At 36.7% G+C, this 14,469-nt stretch overlaps 1 pseudogene across 1 annotated transcript; it reads right to left on the bottom strand.

Moving 5' to 3' along the window:
- Positions 1-11,607: 11,607 nt before the first annotated feature.
- LOC308643238 (olfactory receptor 7A5-like) lies at positions 11,608-12,525 on the bottom strand (annotated as a pseudogene). The gene has a single exon. The product of its transcript is annotated as an olfactory receptor 7A5-like (transcript).
- Positions 12,526-14,469: the final 1,944 nt, after the last annotated feature.

Below are 14,469 nucleotides of genomic sequence, written 5' to 3'. Positions count from 1 at the left end.
TTGCAGGGCTCCATCTTTTGGAGACAATAATTATGATTCTGTGATTAGATTGGGCAAGCAAAATTGCTCCTTCTATGTGTTTCCTTCTCTATATAATTTAATTAACTCATTTTTCCAGAAAGGTAATTTGTGTATCAACTTCCCAATATATCCTATGGTATTTTCTCCTATCTTTAACTTTATATTTTTCTTTTTATTGACACCTAATAATTTATACATAGTTATGGGGTACAGAATGGTAATTCAACATATAATAATCAAATCAGGATAATTAGCCTTTCCATCTCCTTATCATATGTGAGTGTGTATGTATGTGTGTGTGCATGCGTGCATGTGTATATGTGTACATGTATATGTGTGCATGTGTGTGTGTGTGTGGATGTGTGTGTTTGGAGCCTTTAAAATCCTCTCCTTTATTTCTCCATAAAACATATAGTAGGTTGTTCCAAACTAGGCTTTTCAAACTAGGGCTTTCCATCTTTTCTGATATGTAAAAGTTTTTTCCTTTGTCATTTTCTTATTTTCCCAAAATATTCTCAGCCTTGGGAAAGAAGTATGTGGAAATTTCCATTCATGTCATAATGCAACATGAATTTCTTTTTTTCAAGGACTAGTGGAAATTTTTTTATTTATAAACTGATTGATTGATTGATTCAGCCAATCATCATTCTATGGCTGAGAAGAATAAAGTCTGAAAGTCGTAAAAGTGTTAATATTCTACTAAAGAAAACTTTATATAATGAAAATAAGAAACAACAGATATCTGGAATCACCATGCCTTCCTGGCCTACATAGCTCAATAATAGAAAAACACGAATTTCTTAAGAATAATTTCTTCTGATATAGCATATGGTGTATAATTTTTTCTTGGGTGTTACTATAGGAATATTTGAATTTTACTACATCTATGGGGAAAAATCTGCACTTGGTTAACACTTATGTAATTTCACGATACAAGAAAATCTGAGGCCAGCTTTTCCACATGCACTTCTATCATGATTTTCTACATTGCTCCCTTAACTGCTCTTCCTGAAATGCAGACCTTAGCATAACAGCACACTTCAAGACTGGTCATGGAGTTTTATTCCTTGTGAGGGTGCTGTGCTTTTATTGAGCACCATGTCCACAGGGCTTTCCACAGTCACTGGCAGAAACAATCAATGACGTGTCTCCAAGTGGAGCTGGCACAAAAGAAAAATTAGAACAAGAAGCCCCACCTGATGTGTCCTGTGAGTGACAGATGACTTTAAACTGGACAAAGCAAGTTCTTACATCACACATTTAATATCTTCCATTATAATGTGAAACATTTCTTTTATATGTCATAATCTACCTGTTGAAGTTTGAAAGATTGTTGTCCATGTGTGAGGGGCTTGCTCATTGGGAGTCAGGCTTAGAGTGACATGTCCATTTTTTAAAATTATTGACCTATATTCCTGTTTATGTTTAACACACACACACACACACACACACACACACACACTCCTGGTGCTGTCTACAAATATGGCTCCCTGCATTGCTCTTGTCAACTAAAAGGCAAGTTGAGGAACCAAACGTGAGAACCAAGTTTATTCAAGCCAAAGTGAGGGTGACCACCTGGAGAAACACCTATTCTAGTTGTGCAGAGTCAGTGCTCCAAAATGGCAGGGGGGTGAGGGATCTGGTTTCATAGATACAAGAAGAATGTATATAGACTCAGAGAGCAGAACTGTGGTTATCAGGAGGGACTAGGAGGTTATGGGCTTGGAGATTGAGGAGACACGGGTCAAGGTGCACAGAGCTGTGTAGGCTGAATAAGTCTGGATGTCTGCTGAGGACCATGGTTAATATCACTATACCACACACTGTAACTCTGCTAAGAAATCAGAGTTTGGGTGCACCGACCACCAAAGATAAAAGGTAACTATTTCAGGCAATAGAATTAGGATTTCTTAACTACTCTGGTCAAATGAATGTGATGGAAGTGAAAGTGTCCCTCCAAGGACTCTGGCATTTTCTGTTGCTCTCTCTTTTGTAGCCCTGTGTCTGCCATGGGAACAAATCCCCACATCCTCACCAGCATTTATTATTATTTGTATTCTTGGTGATTGCCATTCTCACTGGAGTGAGACAAAACCTCAGTATAGTTTTGATTTGCACTTGCCCTATTGATGGAGATGTTGAATATGTTTCCCATATTATTGTCTATTTATATTTCTTTTTTTGAGAAATGTCTACCACATTTGCCCATCAGACATTTAATGAATATCTAAATATTAGCTTAACATAACATGACTTTCAGATTTAAGTTTCTGATTATGGAATAAGGGGAAAAAAAACATTTGCCAGCTACTTCTCTGATAGGGGGTTAATACCTACAATATATAAAGAAGTCAAAAAAACTCTACACCAAAAAGACAAATAACTCAATCAATAAATGGGCAAAAGAACTAAACATAACTTTCTCCAAATAAGTAACACAAATGATCAACAAATATATGAAAAAAAATTCAACATCTCTACCAACCAGGGAAATGCAAATCAAAATTACACTAACATTTCATCTCATTCTAGCCACAATGGCAATCATCAAGAACACAAACAATAAAAAATGTTGGCAAGGACATGGAGAAAAATGTACACTCATTCATTGATGGTGGGACTGCAAATTGGTACACAACCACTCTGAAAAGCAATGTGGAGATTCCTCAGAAAATTAGAAATGGAACCACCATATGATCCAGCTAGCCCACTCCTTAGTATTTATCCAAAAGAACTAAAATCAGCATATACCATAGTGATACAGCCATGTCAATGTTTATAGCAGTACAATTCACAATAGTCAAGTTGTGCGATGAATCCAGATGCCTGTCAAGATGACTGGATCAAGAAAATGTGATAGATACACACAATTATTCAGCTATAAAGGTGAAAAAATGGCATTTGTCAGTAAGTGGATGGAAATGGAGAAAATCATGCTAAGTGAAATAAGCCAAATTCAGAAAGTCAAGGGTTAGACATTTTTCAGGGGGGGATTCCAACATGGCGGCGGGCACAGAGAGATCAAGTCTCTGACCTCTTCAGCTGTGCAAGCATAGGGAGTCGTAAACAATCTAAATTCTGTTTGCTCAGGATCACTAGGCAATGCTGAACTGACGTGGATCTGGGGCAATCAGTCTGGGCCTCTCAGAACACACACTGAGCCCAGATCGGCTGAATTCAAGCTCCCGTTCGCCTGCTTCCCGCAGACAAACAGCTGTGACTCAGCACTAATCCATCCGGCTGAAACAACTGGTCGGCCCTTCTGTTCCTACGGAGGTAAATGCCAACCAAGCCTTCATAGGTAGTGGCCACAGGTTTGAAACGGGGCTTGGGAGAGACAGTAAGGACCCACCCGTTGCATTGGTCACCCGGCAAAGGGAAACGAACTGTCGCCATTTGCAAGAGATACCACCATGGCAGAGAACTGACGTCACCAGACTGCGGCGGAGGAGATTACTTCATTGAAACCTGTGGCTACAGGTGTGTAATTCCCTAGCCTTCCCTCTCCACACATCGGGGAAACCTTAAGGGCCAATAAGGTTAACAACAGATTTTTCATCACAAACGCTGAAAGCGAGAAGATCCTGGAACAACGTATTTCAAACACTGAAAGACAATGGATGCCAACCAAGAATTTTGTATCCAGCAAAATTAAGCTTCAGGTATGACAACGAAATAAAAATCTTTCATGATAAACAAAAGTTAAAAGAATTTGCAGCCAGAAAACCAGCATTGCAAAGCATTTTGAGCAAAACACTACACGAGGAAGAAATGAAAAACAATAACCAAAACCATCAGTGCGAAGTGCCTTGGTAAATACAGAGGGCGAGGGGAAAAATAATCATGGAGAAACAAACTAAATTTTTTAAAAAAAGGATAAATAATCAAACATGGCTGGAAGTAAAAACCATATATCAATAGTAACTCTGAATGTTAATAGCTTAAACTCTCCAATAAAGCGACATAGGCTGGTATCATGGATTAAAAAAAAATCCAACAATATGCTGCCTCCAGGAGACACATCTGATTGGAAAAGACATACACAGGCTGAAGGTGAAAGGATGGGAAAAAATATACCACGCACACGGTCCTCGTAAGCAAGCAGGGGTGGCCATCCTCATATCAAATAAAATCGACTTCAAGACTAAGTTAATCAAAAGGGATAAGGAAGGACATTATATACTGTTAAAAGGAACCATTCACCAACAAGACATAATAATTATCAATATTTATGCACCAAATAATGGTGCTGCGACATTCATAAAACAATTTCTCCTCAAGTTCAAGAATCAAATAGACCACAACACAATAATTATGGGTGACTTCAACACACCTCTCTCACCATTGGACAGATCCTCCAAACAAAAGTTGAATAAAGAAACTATAGAACTCAATACCACAATCAATAACCTAGACTTAACTGACATATATAGAATATATCAACCATCATCAAATGGATATACTTTTTTCTCAGCAGCACATGGATCCTTCTCAAAAATAGACCATATATTATGCCATAGGGCAAGCCTCAGTAAAAGGGGTGGAGATAATACCATGCATTTTATCTGATCATAATGGAATGAAACCGGAAATCGATGATAAAAGAAGGAAGGAAAAATCCTACATCACATGGAAAATGAACAATATGTTACTGAATTATCAATGGGTTACAGAAGACATAAAGGAGGAAATCAAAAAATTATTAGAGATAAATGAAAATACAGACAGAACATATCGGAATCTATGGGACACAATGAAAGCAGTTTTAAGAGGGAAATTCATCGCCTGGTGGTCATTCCTCAAAAAAAGAAAAAACCAACAAATAAATGAGCTCACACTTCATCTCAAAGCCCTAGAAAAGGAAGAGCAAAACAACAGCAAATGTAGCAGAAGGCAAGAAATAATTAAAATCAGAGCGGAAATCAATGAAATTGAAACAAAAGAAACTATTGAAAAAATTAACAAAACTAAAAGTTGGTTCTTCGAAAAAATAAATAAGATCGACAGACCTTTAGCCATGCTAATGAAGAGAAGAAGAGAGAGAACTCAAATTACTAACATACAGGATGAAAAAGGCAATATCACAACAGATGCTACAGAAATACAGAAGACAATTAGAAATTATTTTGAAAACCTATATTCCAATAAAATAGAAGATAGTGAAGACATCGATAAATTTCTTAAGTCATATGATTTGCCCAGACTGAGTCAGGAGGATACACACAATTTGAACAGACCAATATCAATGGATGAAATTGAAGAAGCCATCAAAAGACTACCAACCAAGAAAAGCCCAGGACTGGATGGGTATACAGTGGAGTTTTACAAAACCTTTAAAGAAGAATTAATACCAATACTTTTCAAGTTATTTCAGGAAATAGAAAAAGAGGGAGCTCTTCCAAATTCATTCTATGAGGCCAACACCACCCTGATTCCGAAACCAGACAAAGACACCTCAAAGAAAGAAAACTACAGACCAATATCTCTAATGAACCTAGATGCAAAAATCCTCAATAAAATTCTGGCGAATCGAATACAAAAACACATCAAAAAATTGTACACCATGATCAAGTAGGATTCATCCCTGGGATGCAAGGATGGTTCAATATATGGAAATCAATAAATGTTATTCACCACATCAATAGACTTAAAGATAAGAACCATATGATCATCTCGATAGACGCAGAGAAAGCATTCGACAAAGTACAGCATCCCTTTATGTTCAAAACATTAGAAAAACTAGGGATAACAGGAACTGACCTTGACATTGTAAAAGCTATTTATGCTAAGCCTCAGGCTAGCATCATTCTGAATGGACAAAAGTTGAAGGCATTCCCTCTAAAATCTGGAACAAGACAGGGATGCCCTCTCTCACCACTTCTATTTAATTTAGTCCTTGAAATACTAGCCAGAGCAATTAGACAGACAAAAGAAATTAAAGGCATAAAAATAGGAAAAGAAGAACTTAAATTATCACTATTTGCGGATGACATGATTCTATACCTAGAAGACCCAAAAGGATCTACAAAGAAACTACTAGAACTAATAAATGAATTCAGCATAGTGGCAGGATATAAAATCAACACGCATAAATCAAAGGCATTTTTGTATATCAGCGACAAAACTTCTCAAACGGAAATGAGGAAAAATACTCCATTCACAATATCCTCAAAAAAAATAAAATACTTGGGAATCAACCTAACAAAAGAGGTGAAAGATTTATACAATGAAAACTACAGAACCCTAAAGAGAAAAGTAGAAGAAGATCTTAGAAGATGGAAAAATATACCCTGTTCATGAATAGGCAGAACTAACATTATCAAAATGGCGATATTACTAAAAGTTCTCTATAGGTTTAATGCAATGCCAATCAAAATCCCAAAGGCATTTTTTGTAGAAATAGATAAAGCAATCATGAATTTCATATGGAAAAATAAAAGACCCAGAATAGCAAAAGCAATTCTAAGCAGGAAGTGTGAATCAGGCGGTATAGCGATACCAGATTTTAAACTATATTACAGAGCAATAGTGACAAAAACAGCATGGTACTGGTACCAAAACAGGTGGGTGGACCAATGGTATAGAATAGAGGACACAGAGACTAATCCACAAAGTTACAACTATCTTATATTTGATAAAGGGGCTAAAAGCATGCAATAGAGGAATGATAGCATCTTCAACAAATGGTGTTGGGAAAACTGGAAATCCATATGCAACAAAATGAAACTGAATCCCTTTCTCTCGCCATGCACAAAAGTTAACTCAAAATGGATCAAGGAGCTTGATATCAAATCAGAGACTCTGCGTCTGATAGAAGAAAAAGTTGGCTCAGATCTACATATTGTGGGGTCAGGCTCCAAATTCCTTAATAGGACACCCATAGCACAAGAGTTAATAACAAGAATCAACAAATGGGACTTACTTAAACTAAAAAGTTTTTTCTCAGCAAGAGAAACAATAAGAGAGGTAAATAGGGAGCCTACATCCTGGGAACAAATTTTTACTCCTCACACTTCAGATAGAGCCCTAATATCCAGAGTATACAAAGAACTCAAAAAATTAGACAATAAGATAACAAATAACCCAATCAACAAATGGGCCAAGGACCTGAACAGACACTTCTCAGAGGAGGATATACAATCAATCAACAAATACATGAAAAAATGCTCACCATCTCTAGCAGTCAGAGAAATGCGAATCAAAACCACCCTAAGATACCATCTCACTCCAGTAAGATTGGCAGCCATTATGAAGTCAAACAACATCAAGTGCTGGCGAGGATGTGGAGAAAAGGGTATACTTGTACATTGCTGGTGGGACTGCAAATTGGTGCGGCCAATTTGGAAAGCAGTTTGGAGATTCCTGGGAAAGCTGGGAATGGAACCACCATTTGACCCTGCTATTGCCCTTCTTGGACTATTCCCTGAAGACCGTAAAAAAGCATGCTACAGGGATACTGCCACATCGATGTTCATAGCAGCACAATTCACAATAGCTAGACTGTGGAACCAACCCAGATGCCCTTCAATAGATGAATGGATAAAAAAAATGTGGCATTTATACAACATGGAATATTACGCAGCACTAAAAAATGACAAAATTATGGAATTTGCAGGGAAATGGATGGCACTAGAGCAGATTATGCTTAGTGAAGCTAGCCAATCCCTAAAAACAAATACCAAATGTCTTATTTGATATAATGAGAGCAACTATGAACAGAGTAGGGAGGAAGAGCAGGAAGAAAAGATTAACTTTAAACAGAGACATGAGATGGGAGGGAAAGAGAGAGAAAAGGGAAATTGCATGGAAATGAAGGGAGACCCTCATTGCTATACAAAATTATATATAAGAGGTTGTGAGGGGAATGGGAAAATAAACAAGGAGAGAAATGAATTACAGTAGGTAGGGTAGAGAGAGAAGATGTGAGGGAAGGGGAGGGGGGATAATAGGGGATAGGAAAGGTAGCAGAATACAACAGTCACTAATATGGCAGTATGTAAAATTGTGGATGTGTAACCGACATGATTCTGCAATCTGCATTTGGGGTAAAATTGGGGGTTCATAACCCACTTCAATCTAATGTATGAAATATGATATGTCAAGAGCTTTGTAATGTTGTGAACAACCAATAAAAAAATCAGATAAGCCAGAAAGAAAACTTGTTGATCTACCCTAATCCAGCCATAAACACTGGGGGAAAACAATTAGAAGTCCTGCACTCCAAGTTAATGAAAACAGAATAAGAATCCTAGACCTCTACCTACAACAAGTTGAAACCTCTTCAGTCTCCCTTCAATGCACTATCAGCAAAAGTCAAATTAGGAGGTTAGATTCCCACGGCTTTCTAATACTAATAAGGTGACCCTTATGATGTCATGAGTCATGATGCCATCAGTAGCATGTTAAAATAAAAGATTTAAATAAGATCAAGATTCTTAACATAATATTCCAAAGTGCAGGAGACAGTTTTTAAAATCACTCATCAAACCAAGAACCAGGAAAATCACAACTTCAACTTTAACAATAAAAAACAACTATAATTGTTTTAATAACTAACCATTTTTATTGGGCAATTGATTTGAAAAGACTCAATCAAAGAACAGAGACAGCAAATAAGCACATAAAAAGACAATCAATACCATTAATCATTAGGGAAATGCAAATTAAAATCACAATGGGCTACTACTACATACCTATTTATTTTTAAAAATTAGTGACAACATCAAGAGTTGACAAGGATTTGACAGGTTCTGATACAGTTCTACTTATACTGATCATATGATCTAGCAATGCAACTCCTGAATATTTACCTTAAAGAATCAGAAAGTCATGCTCACACAAAACCTATGATAGCAGCTATATTCATTAATGCAAAATAAGCATACAAAAAACCCTGGAAATGACCCAAATGTTGTTCAATGGAAAAACAAACTGTAATAAACCTTTACAATGGAATACCATTTATCAATAAAAAGGAACAAACTGGATATACTAAACTGAATGAATCTCGAAGGCACTGTACTAAGCAAAAGAGGCCAGTCCTCTAAAAGTTGATTTATATGATTCTATGCATAGGACTCTGAAAAAGGCAAAGCTACAGGAAGGGAGAACAAATCAGTGGTTCTCAAGTGTAGGGATGGTAGAATGACTGGACTACAAAGAGGCAGAACAAGAAAAAAGTTTCTGAAATATATTTGGCATCTTGATTGTGGTATTAGTTACTCAAGTGTTAAATGTGTTATAGTTGATAAAACTGCACAGTAAAAAAGCCAATTGTACTGAATATAAATTTGAGGGTAAAAAAAAAGAGAAACAAAACATTCCTGCCCTTATCAGTATACAAACATCAATGAATAAAAGACTGAGGGTTTGCAAAAAAAAAAAAAAGAAGAAGTTTTTCAGGGCCCATTGTTGGAGGAGAGGATCTGTGGGAGGGAGCTTAGGTGGCCTGACCATGGCTTCAGATCCCAGCCTACAACCATCCTGCCCTCAAATGTGAGAGAATTCAGACAAGACTGTCAAAGCACCTAGAGTTGACTCATAGATGACCCCAGATCCATGAAGACATCCATAGAGACCAGAAGACATCCCAACAACAGAGACGTCTATGAGATTAGAAAAACATGACCTTAAACTGTTTGCCTTCTGAATAGTCCTTTATGCAGCAAAAGCTCACTGATACAGTGAGTTTATTTAGAATAATTTGATGATTCTTTTGTGACTTTTTCCTGATATTTGGATATAGCATTCATAATAACCTTGATTTTCATGTTTTTTTCACATAACTATATTGAAAAAAACTACCATTGAGAATCCCTTCTAAGCAACAGGGAGATATTGTAAGAACACACATTATTAATTTTTTTCAGGCATATCTCATATGCCTGAACCACATGTTCATCCCCGGAGGCCTGACTGGGCCTGTTATTGAATGTCTCAGATGAGTCACCCTTTGATCTTAGGATTTAAGTGAATTTAGTGCATAATATAGAGAGAGAAATCCATGATAAACAATGTTTAGGTTATTTATTCATCCTGCATTTTAATGACTATGGCAAAAAAATAGGAGGAGGAGTTATTTTGATTTTTAATGATGGAAGGAGTTATATTTGTAGACAGTACAAATATGCCTAGAATTTTTTAAGCATAGATGAAAAAGTGAGCCAATGAAATAAGAAAATCACACCAAATCCTTCAGTATAACAAATAAACCCCCATGGTGCAGAGATGAAGCTTCCACACTTCAACACTGGCTGTGTGGATGGATGAAGCTTGACGAGACCACAGCCATATTGAGTTGTAACCTCCATGGCTGCTCCAGAGTAAGTCTGGTTGGATTATCCTGCCTAGTTGCCAAGGAAACTATAAATAAACAAGATTATTAGAGTGGTATGTGGAGTTTTACAATAGGAACTGGCTCAGGGATGCACCTGATTCTTAGCTTAAGCTAAACCAGCTACATTCTGGCTCAGGTGAAGTCATTGTCCTAACCACTAAATGTACTCCTTCTTCTGACCCAAATTACAGGGATCCACGTGGTCTTGCTGTGGCCCGGGAACATGCTTCTGCCAGTACGCCAATTTCCAATAAATTATACCCTGTGTAATCTGGATCTCTCTGCCTCTCTTTTTTCAATCTCACAGCATTTGGGGGCTGGTTTTCATACACAGGGGACAGTTTTTTTAAATATATATATATATATATATATATATATATATATATATATATATACACATATATACACATACATCATCAAAAATAAGTCTTTCAGAGTAATTCAGTGTATCATTGAATTTTTGCTCCATATCATTTAAGCTCATCCCAGGTTCTTAGGTCAACCAATAAATGAAAATGTCTTCAAGTGTACATTGCATTTGGAAAATGTATTTGATAAATACTCTTTGCCTTTCATCACTATGAGGGTAACATAGGATGCACTATGGACTCTGATCTGAATAAGAAATAACACCATGATGAGGAAAATAAAATACCACAACACTGTGAGATCTATTAGTATGTTCAGGTCTGTGCTACCAGAGAGAGTAGTTACTGTAGAGACTGCACAAGGAATAAAGAAAGCAAAAGTAAAAAACTGTAGTTTCAGATTGTCTCCTATTATAAAGTTATACAAATGACCTCAACTGCCTAGTGTAGCTTATACCACCTTAGTACAATTCATCATTATATCAGACAAATAGAAGTCTCAAATATTTTTCTAATATAATCTGTTAAAAATTTGGGGAAAGTAAGAAAATGACCAAAGAAAAAAGCCATTGAATAGCAGAAAGAGCAGAAATCTTAAGTAAATGGAATTATTTAAAACACAAAAGAAGTTGAAATCATGGAAACCAAAACATTAGGAATATAATGGAAGGAGAAAGACCTACTTCCATGGTCTAATTATGAAATCACAATTACTACCTTTGGGGATTAGAACCCTGCAATTAAAGAGGCACCGTGAACACTGGGCCTTTGGGGCTGGAGGTATGGCTCAATGGTAAAGCACTTGCCTGGCATGTGTGAGGCCCTGAGATCAATCCCTAGTACTGCAGGAAAAGGAAAAAAATGGCCCTTTTATACTTTTTCTCACAGGTATCTTTTCAGATCCCTCTTGATGTCTTTGTTCCTCAGACTGTAGATGAAGGGGTTCAGCATGGGGGTGACCACACTATACATCACCGAGGCTGTTGCACTCGAATGTGAATTATGGGTTGCAGCAGCACTGAAGTACACTCCTAGGATCATAAAGTAAAATAAGGAGACCACGGAGAGGTGAGATGCACAGGTAGAAAATGCTTTGTACTTCCCCTGAGCTGATGAGATTCAACTTATGGAGGACACTATCTTAGAATAAGAATAAAAGATACCAGCCAGAGGGCCACCACCCAGCAGCACAGACGTAAAGTACATTACCATGTCATTAGGGAAAGTGTCAGAACAGGCACGGTGGACCACCTGATTCAGTTCACAGAAGAAGTGGGGTATTTCCAAGTCTGTGCAGAAGGACAGTCACAACACCATTAAGCTTTGCAACAGGGCATGCAGGACACTCAGCATCCAGCACACCAGAACCAACAACATGCAGAGCCGGGTTTTCATGATTACCGTGTAGTGCAGGGGGTGACAGATGGCCACGAAGCAGTCATAAGCCATCACGGCCAAAAGGAAGTTTTCAAAGCCAGTCAAGACTATGAAAAAGTGCATCTGCATGATGCAGCCTTCAAAGCTTATGGCCTTGCTCTGTGTCTGCAGGTTCACCAGCATCTTTGGGACAGTAGTGGAGGTAAGGCAGATATCGGAAAAAGACAGGTTGCTGAGGAAGAAGTACATGGGTGTGTGCAGGTGGGAGTCTGAGGTGATGGCCAGGATGATGAGCAGGTTTACACACACAGTGATTAGGTACATGGACAGGAAAATCCCAAAGAGGAAGGGTTGCCATCCAGGTTGCTCTGAAAATCCCAGAAGAATAAATTCTGAAATGTGTGTACCATTCCTTGGTTCCATGTGGCTGCTATAGCTACCCAAATGATAGAAAAAGATAGAAAGACATATATTAATAACCTTTCAGAAATGTTGAATTAGTATTTTACGATAAAGAAATTATTTTTATATTTCCTGAATGAATCTTGTCCCCTCTAATGGATCATCCTGTCATTTACAATTACAAATTCCTTTCAATTTCTGTCTTTTCCTCAAGAGGTCAGGTATCCTATAATTATAAATTCCTTCATATATTTGAAGACTGAAAATTGAATGTAAACCTTGGTCCAGGAACTCATAATGTATGAACAGTTCAGAAAGGCAAATATCCTTGACCAGATATTTAAAAAAAATTATTTACAAAGGAGAAGGCACAAGGATACAAACTAAAGGAATTTATAATCTTTTCAATGAAATACTACCAGAAAGTTCTCAAAATTTGGGAACGAGATGAAAATCCAAAACAGAAACTTTAAGAACCCTAAATAGACAAGATCATAAAATATTGACTACAAGATACATTATAATTAAAGTGTCTAATATACCAAATGAGGATAAACTTTTTAACATCACAAAAGAAAAAAAATGGCAGATCATATTGAAATGTAATCCTATTAGACTTTCTACAAATTTCTTAGTACAGACTTTAAAAGCCAGAAGGGCTTGCAATAATATATACCAAGCATTGAAAGACAATGAGTGCCAATCAAGCCTGCTATATCCAGCAAAACCAATCTTATAATTGAAGATGAAACTTTAAAAAAAAAACTTCTAAGAAAGCAAAAACTAGAAGAATCTATGACCACTAAGCCAGCGTTATAAAACATACTTAATGAAGTGTTATACACAGATGATATGACAAATAAATACCAGAGCCAGGGTGTGGATGACTCTTACTAGAAGAATAAAGAAAGTCAAATCTGAATTAAATACTAGGAATCAATCAAAATGTCAGAAAACAAAAATCATCACTCTATAATAATATTGAATGTAAATGGTCTAAACTCTCCAATCAAAAGACAGAGATTGACAAAAAGAATTTTAAAAACAAGAACAATATGTTGTTTACAAGTACCTCCTTTTACAGGAAAATACCTCCTCAGGCTGAAGGGGAAAAGTACACCATAAATAGAGACTGAAAGCAAGCAAGAGTAGCAATGCTCAAATCTGACAAAGCAGACTTTAGGCCAAAATTAAGAAAAAGAGACAAGAAGGTCACTTCATACTGCTTAAAGGAATCATCCAATAAGAATATGTGATTGTAGATGTCAATGTCCCAAATGTTGGTGCACCTAAATATATAAATAAACTCTATTTAATATAAAGACTAAATAAAATAAAATAATACTGGGTAATTTCAACACACCTCTCTCACCAATAGACAGGTCATCTTGACATAAACTAAGTAAATACTCTTCAGAACTCAAAAAAATACATTAATTGGACTGGAGATGTGGCTCAAGCAGTAGTGCACTCACCTGGCATGCGTGCAGCCTGGGTTCGATCCTCAGCACCACATACAAATAAAGATGTTGTGTCCGCCGAAAACTAAAAAATAAATAATAAAATTCTCTCTCTCTCTCTCTCTCTCTCTCTCTCTCTCTCTCTCTCTCTCTCTCTAAAAAAATACATTAATCACATAAACCTATCATATATCTAAACATTTCTGACTCACCAACACACTAAATTCACTGTCTTCTCAGCAGCACATGAAACCTTCTCTAAAATAGGTCATATTATAAAACATAAAGCAAGTTTTAGAAAGTACAGAAAAGTAGAGCTAATTCATCAAATCCTATCAGATCATAATGAAACTAAATTAAAAATTAAAAACAAGATAAAAAGCAAAACCCATTTTAAAACATGGCAATTTAACTATGAGGACTGGATCATAGGAAGAATAGGGAATAAATTAACAAATTCTTAGAAACAAATAAGAATAGAGATACAACAAATCAAGATCTCTGG

Source organism: Spermophilus citellus (assembly GCF_964194105.1).
Source record: "Spermophilus citellus genome assembly, chromosome: 3".
Classification (NCBI taxonomy): domain Eukaryota; kingdom Metazoa; phylum Chordata; class Mammalia; order Rodentia; family Sciuridae; genus Spermophilus; species Spermophilus citellus.
The sequence above is the reverse complement of the archived record's forward strand: the minus strand, read 5'-3'. Positions and strand labels throughout refer to the sequence as shown.